The following is a 14,680-nucleotide window of genomic DNA, read 5'->3' as shown; positions in this document are numbered from 1 at the left end:
TGGGAACGCGCGTTCGGGGGAAACGTGAAGAATTAGGATTTTTAAAAGACCAGGAATCCAAATCAGGTCGATTGATAAGTGATAGGTAGGTGTGTAGACAGATGTGATAGAGAATTGGCTTAAGAACTCAATTGAAGAAAACAAAAAAAAGCAGATATTAAAGCAGAAAAAAAGGGACGTTAATTTATAATTCAAGGGCTGTGGGGGGAGTTATTATAAGTCACTCTATTTTTTAAAAAAAGAGAGTGAAGGGTAGGATGAAAAAAGAGGAATAATCACAGATACATAGGAGATTGAATGAGAATCCGCTCTGTGTTAATAAATACAGAATTCTCTGTGACACAAATGATTCTTAAGGGGTAGATGTGTCAAATTCGACCCAAGAAACAAAAAAACCCAAACGTGAATGGAAATGAAGACAATGTCAGAGATTCTCCGCCGAAAAGCATCGTTCATTGAGTTTCCAGTGAATTCTTTCAAACATCCAGTGATCAGAGAACTCGTATTTAAATAGTTCCAGAGGAATTAGAAGGGAAAGTTTCTATTTATGTAATAACATAAAGGCACCAAAATGGACAGATGTATGATTTGAAAAGGAAGCGCAGACAAAACTTGATTATTGCTGCCCATGAAAAAATACTGAGAAATTATCAACAGATAATTTTTGTAGACTATTCTGCAATATTTTGTAGAAATAGAAATATTTTTGTAAAATAGAAACCAAGTGGATTCTATTCTAAAAATATGAGGGTGATCAGGATATACGTTAATATAAATAAATAAGGGAAAAATAGAATTCCCTCAATAAAATGAAAAAAAATTTTAACTGAAAAAATACACTCTAGACTTTAAAAAATAAATCAGAAAAAGTTGTTTCCTAATTTAGCCTTATGAAAGATACAGACTTCAACCATGAAGCCAGTATGCTGCTTAAGTGTGGAATATAAGGAGGAGTTAGGAACAAGGTACTAATACCCAGGATTAAGATTTTTAAAACTGGACTAACGCTGGGACTTCCCGGGCAGTTCAGCGGTTAGGACTCCACGCTCCCAGTGCAGGGGCACAGGTTCAATTCTGGTCGGGGAACTAAGATTCCAGAGCCATGCAGCACAGCCAAAACAAAAACAAAAACACACAAATAAAATGGACTAATACTTAAAATGCAGAACACAAGTGTTACCGAGTCCAAGCTCATGCCGGTCACCACACGACAGGCCAGTAAATCCAGAGGTGATTTGCTGGGGCAATGAATAGCAACTTTATTTGGAAGGTCAGCAGACGGAGAAGATGGTGGACTAGTGTCCCAAAGAACCATCTTCCCTGAGTTAGAATCCAGCCTTCTTTTATACTAAAAGGGGAGGGGTGTGGTTGGTTGTTGTGAACTTCTTGGTGCCTGAATCCTTTGTTCTTGCAGCTGTCCACCTCGGTCCAGTCACAATGTTCCTTTAAACCCCCAACAAGACAAATGTTATTCTCTGCTCTGCAACTTTTTATCTCTATATGAATGGAACAGTGTTACACTATTAATAAGTATAACAATGTTATACTCTTAATTCTCAGAGCCTTGAGAAGGGGTTATCCTGTAAATTTCAGGCTATAGGCTACACTCTTAACTTGTATTATGGCGAAAGCAATAGAATACAAACCTTAAAGTAAAAGAAACAGATCAAATATGGAGTCAGATTTGTTCTTCCCTATGACACAAGGGTGTGTGTCAATGATCACTGCTGAAGTAAACACATTTTTACACCATTTGGGAGTTTTATTCCATAAATTGTCAATTATCTTTGCCATTTTTCTGTTCTGTTATCTATTCATGGAGGTGAATGTATATTGTTTACTAATCCTCAATATGCAATATATATTTTAATTTTTTTCTGCCTACTCCTTGTCTTTGAACTTTGTTTATAAAATTGTTGATCCCGTAGGCTTTATTTTTGACATAAAATTTATCTAGCTTTTCCTTTATGGTTTCATTTGTGGTTTACTTATGTGTCTTGTTAAGAAATCTTTCTCCATCCTGGTATCACAGAAGATTTCCATGTGTTATCTTCTAATAGTTTCAGCATTTTGCTTTCACATTTAAGTTGGAATCTGTCTGAAGTTGTGTGTGTGCATGTAGTGTAGATATTGATATAATTTCATTTTTAAAAATTTATTTATTTATTTATTTTTTTGGCTGCACCAGGTCTTAGTTGTGGCTCATGGGATCTTCACTGCCACGTGTGGGATCTTCGTTGCAGCATGCAGGATCTTTATTTGTGGCCTACAAACTCTTAGTTGCGACATCTGGGATCTAGTTCCCTGACCAGGGATTGAACCAGGGCCCGCTGCATTGGGAGCTCGGAATCTTAGCCACTGGACCACCAGGGAAGTCCCTATAATTTCATTTTCTTTCCACATGGGAAGCCAATTTCCTCATCCCAAGTGCGTTCAATTGCTAGAGCTGCCATAACAAAATATCACAGACTGGGTGGGGTAAACACCAGAAACGTATTTTGTCACAATTCTGGAGACTAGAAGTCTGCTTTCATGGTGTTGGCAGGTCTGGTTTCTTCGAAGGTCTCTCTCCTTGGCTTGCAGGTGGCCGTCTTCTCCCTGTGTCTTCACATGGTCCTCCCTCTGTGCGTGTCTGCGTCCTAATCTCCTCTTCTTTTTTTTCTCCAGTTTTATTGAGGTATAATGGACATACAGCACAGTATAAATTTAAGGTGTACAGCATAATGATTTGACTTACCTACCCCATGGAATGATGACCACAATAAATTCAGTGAACATCCATCATCTCATATAGATACAAATTTAACAAAATAGAAGTTTGTTCTCGTTGTGATGGGACCTCTTAGGCTTTACTCTCTTAACGACTTGGAGCAGTATCCACAACACACAGCGGTGCTGATTCTGTTTACCGCGTCACACATTCCATCCCTAGTACCTATTTGTCTTATAACTGGAAGTTAGTTCCTGTTACACAACACAGTGATTCTGTTACTGACTTCGGTCCTTGGACACTTTAATCAACAGAAATTGGTAAGTGGTCAGACGAGGAATTCAGGCAAGGCTTTACTGGGACTCACACTGCAAAACAAGAAAAGGTGCCCTTGCTTGCTTTCTGAGGTGGGGCAAGCTGGTCCCCTAAATGGGGTGAGGGTAAGGGCAGATCAGTGGGTCGGGCCAGAGGGGTGGCTTAGGTGGTCTGCCCACCCCCTTGGTGCAGGGATCATGCACAGTACCCTGCTTTTGCTCACTAAACCTCAGAAGCATCAGGTGGTTTTTAGCCTTTTAGCATCTTATTCATAATTTGCCCCAATTGTGCATGCATGCAGTTATTTTTAGTCCCTTATAGTTTCTTTGTATCTGTTGCTCAAGGAGACGTTTGTCCAGGTGCCAGCACTGCAGCAAAGTGTCCCAGATCCCAGGTGCCAGCCTGTCTCAATTCTATATTTCTATACATTTCAAAATGATCACCACAATAAGTCTAGCTACCATCTGTCACCATACAGGACATTATATAATTATTGATTATATTCCACACACTGTATATTTCATACCCATGACTGATTTATCTTGTAACTGGAAGTTTGTACCTCTTAATCTCCCTCACCTATTTCTAGCCTCCCCCACCTCCCTTGCCATTTTGAAGGAAAAAAAGAAAAAAAAAACTATTAGAACTAATAAATGAATTCAGAATAGTTGCAGGACAAGATTAATATACAGAAAATCTGATGCTTTTATATATAGTAATAATTAACTATTGGAAAGAAAAGCAAGAAAACAGTCCTGTTTAAAATTATATCAAAGGGGCTTCCCTGGTGGCACGGTGGTTAAGAATCCGCCTGCCAATGTAGGGGGCACGGGTTCGAGCCCTGGTCTGGGAAGATCCCACATGCCGCACAGCAACTAAGCCTGTGCGCCACAACTACTGAGCCTGCGCCCTAGAGTCCACGAGCCACAACTACTGAGCCCATGTGCCACAACTCCTGAAGCCCACGTGCCTAGAGCCTGTGCTCCGCAACAAAGGAAACCTCTGCAATGAGAAGCCCGCACACCGCAACAAAGAGTAGCCCCCGCTCACCACAACTAGAGAAAGCCCGTGTGCAGAAACAAAGACCCAATGCAGCCAAAAATAAATAAATAAAAATTTTTTTAAATTAAAAAAAAAATGTTAACGTATTCCCTAGTAGTCTGGTTAGGATTCACACTTTCACTGCTGAGGGCTCGGTTCAATCCCTGGTCAAGGAACTAAGATCCCACAAGCCACTCAGTGTGGCTCCCACTGCCCCTCAAAAAAAAAAAAAAAAAAAAAAACCAGTATGGTACTGGGACAAAAATAGACATATAGGTCAATGGAACAGGATACAAAGCCCAGAAATAAACCCACACACTTATGGTCAAATAATCTATAACAAAAGAGGCAAGAATATACAATGGGGAAAAGACTGTCTTTTTCATAAGTGGTACGGGGGAAAATGGACAGCTATATGTAAAAGAAAGTAGAATATTTTCTCATGCTATATACAAAAATAAATTCAAAATGGATTAAAGACCTAAATGTGAAACCAGAAACCATAAAACTCCTAGAAGAAAAAATAGGCAGAACACTCTTTTGCATAAATCATAGCAATATTCTTTTGGATCTGTCTCCTAAGGCAAAGGAAACAAAAGCAAAAATAATCAAATGAGATCTAATTAAATTTAAAAGCTTTTGAACAGCAAAGGAAACCATCAATCAAACAAAAAGACAATCTACTGACTGGGAGAAAATATTTACAAATGATATGATAGGCAGTTAATATCCAAAATATATAAACAGCTTGTAAAACTCAACATAAAAAAAAAACTCAATTAAAAAAGGGGCAGAAGACCTGAATAGACATGTTTCCAAAGAGGATATGCAGGTGGCCAATAGACACATGAAAAGAAGTTCAACATCACTAATCATCAGTGAAATGCAAATCAAAACCAACAATGAGATATCACCTCACACCTGTCAGAATGGCTATCATCAAAAAGACCACAAATAACAAATGTAGGTGAAGATGTGGAGAAAAGGGGACCCTTGTACACAGTTGGTCAGAATGTAAGTTGGTGCAGCCAGCATGGAAAACAGTATGGAGGTTCCTCGAAAAACTGAAAAGAAAAGTACCATATGATCCAGCAATTCCACTCCTTGGTATATATCTGATGAAAAGGAAAACACTAATTCGAAAAGATACATGCACCCCAATGTTCATAGCAGCACTATTTACAATAGCCAAGATATGGAAGTGACGTTAAGTGCCCATCAGTAGATAAAAGGATGAAGAAGATGTGATATATATACTGGAATATTACTCAGCCATAAAAAATAGAATGAAATCTTGCCATTTTCAACAACATAGATGGAAATACAAGGTATTATCATGCCTAGTGAAATAAGTCAGAAAGAGAAAGACAAATACTGTATGTTATTACTTATCCGTGGAAGCTAAAAAATGAATGAATATAACAAAACAGAAAGAGACTCACAGATACAGAGAGCAAACTAGTGGTTACCAGTGGTGGGAGGGCGGGGAGAGGGGCAAGATAGGGGGAGGGAATTAAGAGGTACAGACCATTATGTATAAAATAAATAAACTACAAGGATATATTGTACAGCACAGGGAATACAGCCAATATTTTATAATAGTTTTAAGTGGAGTATAATCTACAAAATATTTTAGTCACTATGTTGTACACCTGAAACTAAAGTAATATTGTAAATCAACTGTATCTCAATAAAAACAAAACATAATGAAACAAAAATAAAAATAAAGTGGTTATTGATAGGTCTGTACTTATTCCCATTTTGTTATTTGTTTTCTGGTTTCTCAAATTCTTTTCTATTTTGTTCTTTTAGTTTCTTTCCTTGTGGTTTGATGATTTTATTTTGTAGTACGCTTGTGTTCCTTTCTCTCTAGTTTTTGTTATCTTTTGTAGGTTTCTGATTTGTGGTTACCATGGAGTTCATATATGTTACCTATAATGATATCTACTTGTTTTAAAATGATAGTCATTTAAGTTCAACACATTCTAAAAGGTCTACATTTCTTTACTCCCTTCCCCCACGTTTTGTGTTTTTGATGTCATATGTTACATCTTCGTATCTATCCCTTAACTGTTCAATGTACTTACAGTTGATTTTACAATTTTTGTCTTTTAAGCTTCCTACTAACTTATTTAAGTGGTTGAGCCTCAGCCTTTACTATACATTTGCCTTTACCAGTGAAATTTTACTTTTCCTATAAAATTCTTACTTCTTGTTGTAGCCTTTTCTTTTCCACTTAGAGAAGACCCTTCAACACCTCTTGTTGGGTCGTTTTGGTATTGATGAACTCTTTCAGTTTTTGCTTGTCTGAGAAGTTCTATGTGAATACCACATTGTCTTACTATTCTAGCTTAATAAAAACCTCTTGTCCTCTTGTATCTAGGAAGGAAAGCTCCACTGATTGTTGAGCATGTTCATTATTGTCATGTATATCTGAGACCTGTAAACATTCATGTAAATATTAGAATTTGTTTATCACATTTCAAGAAAAAATTATTTTGTTTTGATTTATATTAAACATATATTTTATAAGAATTAATATTTTACAATATTGACTCTACTCCTCCATTAATATAGTATATCTTTCAATTTTCAGTTTTTTATGAACTTTTATAGAACTTTAATTTTATTGTTTTATTAATAAATTCTCAGTTTATATAGTTTCTTAAACATTTATTCCTAGAGGGACTTCCCTGGTGGTCCAGTGGATAAGACTCTGCCCTCCCAATGCAGGGGGCCCGGGTTCAATCCCTGCTCAGGGAAATCCTGCATGCCACAACTAAAGATCCCGCATGCCACATGTAAGACCAGGTGCAGCAAAAGTAAATAAATAAATAAATATTTTAAAAAAGATTTATTCCTAGATAGTTCTCATTTTAAAGTCAACATTGTATGAGATGTATTCCTAAGTAGTTTATCATTCCCAGTGATATTATGAAGACAAGCTTTTTTCCCCCAGTATAATTTCTTATTGCCTATTAATTGTGCTATGAACTGAATGTTTGTGTCCCTCCAAAATTCATTTGTTGAAATCGTAAACCCCAATGTTGCTGTATTTGGAGATGGGGCTTCTAAGGAAATTAAGGTTAAGTGAGGTCATAAGGTCAGGCCCCGATCCCATAGGGTTAATGTCCTTATAAGAAGAAACACCAGGGAGCTAGCTCTCCTGGTAATCTCGGAGAGGCAGCAGTGAGTGGTGGTGTGAAGCAAGATCTTAATCCCCTGCCCAGGAATTGAACCTGGGTGGCCTGGATGAAAACCAGGAATCCTGGACTTCCCTGGTGGCACAGGGGTTGGGAATCCACCTGCCGGTGCGAGGGGCGCGGGTTTGAGCCCTGGTCCGGGAAGATCCCACGTGCCGTGGAGCAACTAAGCCCGTGCACCACAAATACTGAGCCTGCACTCTAGAGCCCACGAGCCAGAACTACTGAGCCCGTGTGCCACGACTGAAGCCTACACTCCTAGAGCCCGTGTTCCGCAACAAGAAAAGCCACCACAGTGAGAATCCCGCACACCGCAACAAAGAGTAACCCCCACTCACCGCAACTAGAGAAAGCCCGTGCGCAGCAACAGAGACCCAGCGCAGCCATATAGATAGATAGATAGATAGATAGATAGATAGATAGATAGATAGATAGATGATAGATAGATAGATAGATAGATAGATAGATAGATAGATAGATAGATAGATAAATAAAAATGTATTAAAAAAAAATAAAACAGGAATCTCAGCCACCACACCCCCTGGCTCTTGCCCCCAGTGAAAGACGCATTTCTCATGGAGGCAAACCTGTAAAAACAGGTGCAAAGTTTATTATTAGAGACACAGCACAACAACAAGTGGGAGAGCACACAGAGAAACAACTTGTTTAGTTAAGACAGAAGCAGGGCAGAGATGGACACCCGGAGAGAAAGGGTGTGGGCGTCCCCCCTAACGAGGGGGAGCCCAGTAAAGAGGCGGTTAAGTCACTGATATAGGGCAGTTCTTCCAGGTCTCTGTTCACCTCTGGCCAATTATCTGGTTTCTTTCTCCACACCGCCCTGCCCTAGGATCCTCCCCAGCATGCATGCGCAGCTTCTTTCCAACATGGATTCCAGCCCAGAGGCCTATGGGATGGCCTTAGCATCACCTATTATGGGGTGGTGCCCCCTCCTTTTGACCCCCACGGAGGCTTTCTGCACATGTGCAGTGTCTCCCTTGCCCCAAGGATGGTAAATGTATGACCTCTTGATCTATTACTCAAACAAGTGTTAGCCCGTCTCTGTTCCTGCCACGACTGTTATCTTAAGGCGTCCACAGGAGACAAAGCCTGGCTATTTACCCTGTTTCTGTTGTTACTTCCATTTCAGAGAGCAAACAGGAGGCTGATTTTAAATGTCTAACCGGGAGCCCACCTATCTCCTGTCTCAGGAAATGCAAACAGGAGACTAGTTGTGTCCGGCCCGAAGGCAACGTTTCCCTGCCCCATGAAATGTAAGTGGGAGGCCAGTTGTAAATGCCTAGCTTAGAGCCCATCTATCTCTTGCCTCACTGGCACACACACCAAGGAAACCCATGTGAGGACACAGTGAGAAGGTGGCGGCTATTTACAAGCCAGGAAGAGAGGTATCACCCAAAACCGACCCTGCCGGCACCTTGATCATGGATATGTAGCCTCCAAAACTGTGAGAAAATAAATTTCTGCTGTTTAAGGCACCAAGTCTGTGGTATTTTGTTACAGGAGCCAGATCAGACTAAGAGAGATGGTGTACAGGAAGAGAACTGATTTGTACCTAGCAACAGTGCTAAAATCCCTTTTCAGATCTTGCTTCGAATAACCACAATTCTTCCTCTTTCTTTCCAGTCCGTATAATTCTTAATTTTCGTTTCTTGTCTTTTAGTGCATTGATTAGGGTGCCAGTTCAATGCTTAACAGTATGAGAAGTAGGGGGGTCAGCTCAGTTGTTCCTGATTTTATAATGTTTCTAAAGTTTTACTTTAGGTGTGATGTTTCCTGTAGGGGTTGGTAGTTATCCTTTATTATCTTAAAAGGAAGTTAGTTTCCATTTTGAGTTTGTTAAGGACTTGATTATGAAGAATTGCTGAAATGTACTGAATATTTTTCTTTAGCTATATAGGTAGTTATTTTTTTTTATTAACCTATTTCTACATTAAGATTAATATGATGCATACATTAATAAGGTCTAATATTATCTTGAACATATTATTTATTTACTTATAAGGTTGAACAATATGAAATTGTCCTTTTGTGGGCTGGTCCAGTTCCTCTTCTACATAATAGATGACAATTTAGTGGCTTATTATATCTCACAGTTTCCTGGGTCAGAAATTCAAGACAAGCTCAGCTAGGCAGTCTTGTCTTGGGGGTCTCTCATGTGGTTGCAGTCAGGTGATGGCCAAAGCTGGAACAGCCGGGTGGTGTAGGCAGCTCTCGCTCTTCCCGTAGCCTCCGGTCTCTTCACTGGTCTCTTCTTGTGAGCTGTTTGCACCTCATCACAGCACAGCAGCCTCAGGGCAGTTGGACTGCTTACCCGGCTGCTGAAATCTTCTTCATCAGGGAGAGCTTCTGAGAACAAGGTGTGAAGCTGCATCTCCTTTCATGACCTGGCCTTGGAAGCCACACAGCTTCATTTCTGCTGCAATCTGTTGACTATGAACAAATCAGCAGCCCATCTGAATTCAAGGGGCAGGGTGCGAAGACCTCTCCTCCCCGTGGGAGGAGTGGCAAAATCACATTGCACATTGTAGAAGAGGATGCGGTGTAGGAGGTGTTCTTGTAGCCATCTTAGGGAAACAAAACTTACCACAGACTGCCCTCTGGCTTTGACCACTGACATCTGCAAACCATAACCATCTCCTGCCCCAAGACCCCAAATGTCTCATTCCATCGCTGCGTCAGGTTGAAGTCCAGGATCTCATTCTCGAAATCAGGCCCTGCGGCAGGTGAGGGTCTTCAGGACTGCTCCCTTGGGTACCGCTCTTTACATACTATTCTCTCAGTCTTCGTCTTACACACTTGAAATATGACAGTGGGGCAGACAGAGGAAGACTTCTATAGATACTCCTATTCCAAACTGGGGACAACAGGAGTCCCCACACAGCAGCCGCTGGTCCACAGAAATTCCAAATCCTGCTGGCTACGTGTTACCAGTTGACTGATTAGGGTCCGGTCCTGCTCGCGTGGAGCTCTCCGTACCTCTTAGCGGCACCTTGGGGCTTGGTTCTGCCGAGCCACGCTTCCTTATCCTAAACGTGATCCACGTTTGCCAGAGTGTCCTTCTCAGCCTCCTTCCTGCCCAAAAAACGTTGGAGCCCAAAGAGCTCTTTTTATTTTGTCCAGGGTTTGTCTTTTCAAGTTAATATGGCTGGATTTTTTTGTTTTTGTTTTTTTTTACAAAGTATATTTTATTTTATTTATTTATTTATTTTAAGACCTGCTCACTGCAGTGTTACAGAGTAGATGGGGGGATTAAAGGAGGGGTTATTGGAGAGAGCTCAGAGCCCTGACCCTTGAACCTCGGCCCCGTAGCCACCTCTTCTTTGCCTCCTGGGTACCCTCTGTCCAACTGTGGTGACAGGGATGTGAAATCTCTGCAAAATGTCAAGTTCGCATTTAGTGTCTTTTATAGGCTCTGCTCTGCACCTGCCCCCCTCCCTGATCTCCTAGTTTCATTGAGATCCTTTTTTAAAAATTTATTTTATTGAAGTATAGTGATTTACAATGTTCTGTTAATTTCTGCTGTACAGCAAAGTGACTGTTTTATATATGTAGATATTCATACATATATTCTTTTTTTTGAATTTCTGAATTATATTTTATTTATTTTTTTATACAGCAGGTTCTTATTAGTCATCAATTTTATACACATCAGTGTATACATGTCAATCCCAATCGCCCAATTCAGCACACCACCATACCCACCCCACCGTGGCTTTCCCCTCTTGGTGGCCATACATTTGTTCTCTACATCTGTGTCTCAACTTCTGCCCTGCAAACCGGTTCATCTGTACCATTTTTCTAGGTTCCACATACATGCATTAATATACGATATTTGCTTTTCGCTTTCTGACTTACTTCACTCTGTATGACAGTCTCTAGATCCATCCACATCTCTACAAATGACCCAATTTTGTTCCTTTTTATGGCTGAGTAATATTCTATTGTATATATATACCACATCTTCTTTATCCATTAGTCTGCTGATGGGCATTTAGGTTGCTTCCATGCCCTGGCTATTGTAAATAGTGCTGCAATGAACATTGGGGTGCATGTGTCTTTTTGAATTATGGTTTTCTCTGGGTATATGCCAAGTAGTGGGATTGCTGGGTCATATGGTAATTCTATTTTTAGTTTTTAAAGGAACCTCCATACTGTTCTCCATAGTGGCTGTATCAATTTACATTCCCACCAACAGTGCAAGAGGGTTCCCTTTTCTCCACACCCTCTCCAATTATGGCTGGTTTTAAACTTTGTGGTGTGTATGTATGTGTTTATACTATCTTTCAGTTTACAAGTGGCCTTCACTTTTCCCATTTCTTGCTGGGACCCCTACAATTAGCTATGCTTCTATCGTAATTTTGTCCTGTATTTTCCTTTCTACTCAAACGTGTTACAATTTCACCATTTTTCTTTATTAGACACTCATGTTATCTCTTTAGTTAGCATGCCTGCGACCTCAAGTAATGGAAAATATTCTTGGGAATTGAGGCTGTAATGAGACTTTCTTCAAAATGATTCTCCCCAGATCTGCAACTGGGACCTTAGAACTCACCAGCTGACTCCACAGCTTACCTCACTGAGAGCTTGTTGATTTACCTCAATTCTTAAAGACGAAGCTCCCAAATTTCTGTTTTGAGAGTATTTTGGTGGAGGAGTTTCGTGGATGTACATATGAGTTGTTGGGAGGATACATAGGAAATGGGGGGAAAATTTTTGTGGGCTTTTTAATATATCAATTAGGCAAAAGCCACATCTTCAAAATATCTCTTAGAGATAAGACTTTGTCTGCCTTAGGCTCTCTGCGAACGTTCTGTGTTAACACTGACAGAAGCTCTGTTTTTTATGAGAGGGTTCACAGAGGCTTTCCCATAAGGTACTTAGAAGGTTTTTCTTTTCTCTGAAGGGGTACACGAGGCACCCACTTAGGTCTTTCTGAAATCTTACCTAAGGATTTTACAGTCCCTGAGGACCTTTCTCTCTTTGAGAACACTTTAACTGGCTGAAAAGACTGTACTGGGCCATTGTCACTTCCTCATGGACTGGTTCATTTTTTAGCTCCTCTCTCTCCTCTCTCATTTTATTATAAGCAGTGAGAATAAGCCAGGTAACACAGTAACACTGTGTGTAGAAAACTCTTAGCTCGGGACTTCTCCGGTGGAGCAGCAGTTTAGAATCCACCTGCTAATGCAAGGGACACGGGTTCGAGCCCTGGTCCGGGAAGATCCCACATGCCGCGGAGCAACAAAGCCTGTGTGCCACAACTACTGAGCCCGCGTGCCACAACTACTGAAGCCTGCGCACCTAGAGCCCGTGCTCCACAACTAGAGAAGCCATCGCAAAGAGGAGGCCATGCACCGTAACGAAGAGTAGCCCCCGCTCGTCCCAACTAGAGAAAGCCCGCACGCAGCAACAAAGACCCAACGCAGCCAAAAATAAATTAATTAATTAATAAAAAAAAGAAAGAAAGAAAACTCTTAGCTCTACCATTTGAGGTCATTATGTTACCGAACCAAACTTGGGTCCACTTGCCCCCGCACAGCAAAGCCAATCTACTGACACTGGTTGTGGTGAAGGAAAGGGTAGCGTTGACTGCAGGTGCCCAACATGGGGCCAAGCAAGAAGCAAGGTTGGCCAGTGCTCGACAAACACAAAGTCCCCGAAGGCTTTCAGGGAAAGGTTTTTAAAGACAGGGTGAGGGAGGGGGGTTGTGGGGTGTGATCAGCTCGTGGACCTTCTGATTGGTTGGTGGTGAGGTAATCGGGAGTTGGCATCGTCGACCTTCAGGATCCAGCCGGTCTGGGGTCTACGTGCTTGTGGGCAGCAGACAGTTAACTTCTGACACCTGGTGGGGGTCTCAGTATCTGCAAAACAGCTCAAGGACACGGCTCAGCATAGTATCTACAGCCCTTGAGGAGGAACTAAAGACCTTTGACTTTAACAGCTAAAGTATTATTATTTTGTCTTGCTTGACTGTTTTCCCTCTTTTCTACATTTTCTCACTTCTCTGGTTGAATTTGTTCTCTGGAACTGGGGGAAGGCCTAGGAGGCTAAAGGTTTTGCACAGACAAGAGGCAGGCAGGGCGCTGGTCGGGGTGCTGTCCTGTTCTGGGAAGGCCCCACAGGCTCCTGCTGGGCTACAATTAGGTGCGTTTCTATTTTCCACGTCCATTAGGTGACAGTGTTGAGATACTTTCTGCCACTCATAACAAAGTCTCCTTTTCTCCATGTTCCCATAACACTCTCCTCATGTCCCTTCAAGCCCCCATCAACAACCTCCTTGATGACCTTCAGGCTCTGCTAACACCCTTCCTAAGGGCCCTTCAGGCTTTCACTAACATTTTCCTCAAAAGTCTTCCAGATTCTGCTCTCCACCCAGTGCCCAAACCAGTGGCAGATGTTTTAAGGTTTTGTTGCAGTAGCACCCCACTTCCAAGACCAAATTTCTGTTCCAGTCAGTACTGCTGCCTAAAGCATGCCCCCAAACTGTAGCGTACATAACAACAAAGATGTTACATCTCTCACGGTTTCTGTTGGTCAGGAGTCCCGGGAGGGTTTGGCTGCTGGTTTATGGTTCAGGGCTCCTCGTGCAATTGCTGTCCCTTGGTGGCTGGAGCTGGAAAGTGTGGCACTGGAAGATGTGGGGCTGGATGGGCATCTCTTTTTCTCCATGGAGCCTCAGAGCCTCTCTACATGGTTTCTCCACCGGCACTCTCTGAGGTTTCTCTCTGAGCACCACAGCCTGACAGGCTGCTCACAGGGCCGCCAAAGCTTCAAGAACACGTGTTCCAGCAAGGAAAGCAGAAGCACTTTCTCCACATTCTTTTAGCTACAAACAAGTCACCAGCCAACAGGATTCTCAGTGGGGGTGTGTCACAGTCACATTGTAGAAGAGGATGCCAGATGGGACATGTTGTTACAGTCAACTTTGGAAAACAAAATCTGCCACATGTGTCAATAATGGGTCCATTGTTGGTGATTTCATATAGTTCCACCTAACACAGACATATACATATGTGTGGGGGAAGAAACCTGTATTCCATTTTATTCAGAAGTTTTTCATCTATTAGATTGACCTCTACTTTTTTTTCTACTGTGTCTATCCAATTTTGGTGTGAAGTTTATACAGGATTGTAAATGAGTTTGAGAGTAATCTATCCTTTAAATTTTTTCTAGCACTGCTTGTATAACATAATGATGATCAAGTCCTTCAATGTTTGGTGAAATTTTACTGTTCAACAATCTAGGCTTGTTACATTTCATTGAGGGATTTTTGACTACAATTCAGTTTCTTTATTTGTGATTGATTTATTCAGTCTTACTTTTTCCTGCTTGGTCAATTTTGGTAATGTATAATTTACAAGAAAATTGAAAAATTTAATCTAAATTTTCATAT

The sequence above is a fragment of the Balaenoptera physalus genome (assembly GCF_965194825.1).
Source record: "Balaenoptera physalus genome assembly, chromosome: 12".
Taxonomy (NCBI): Eukaryota; Metazoa; Chordata; class Mammalia; order Artiodactyla; family Balaenopteridae; genus Balaenoptera; species Balaenoptera physalus.
Note: the sequence above shows the minus strand (reverse complement) of the source record.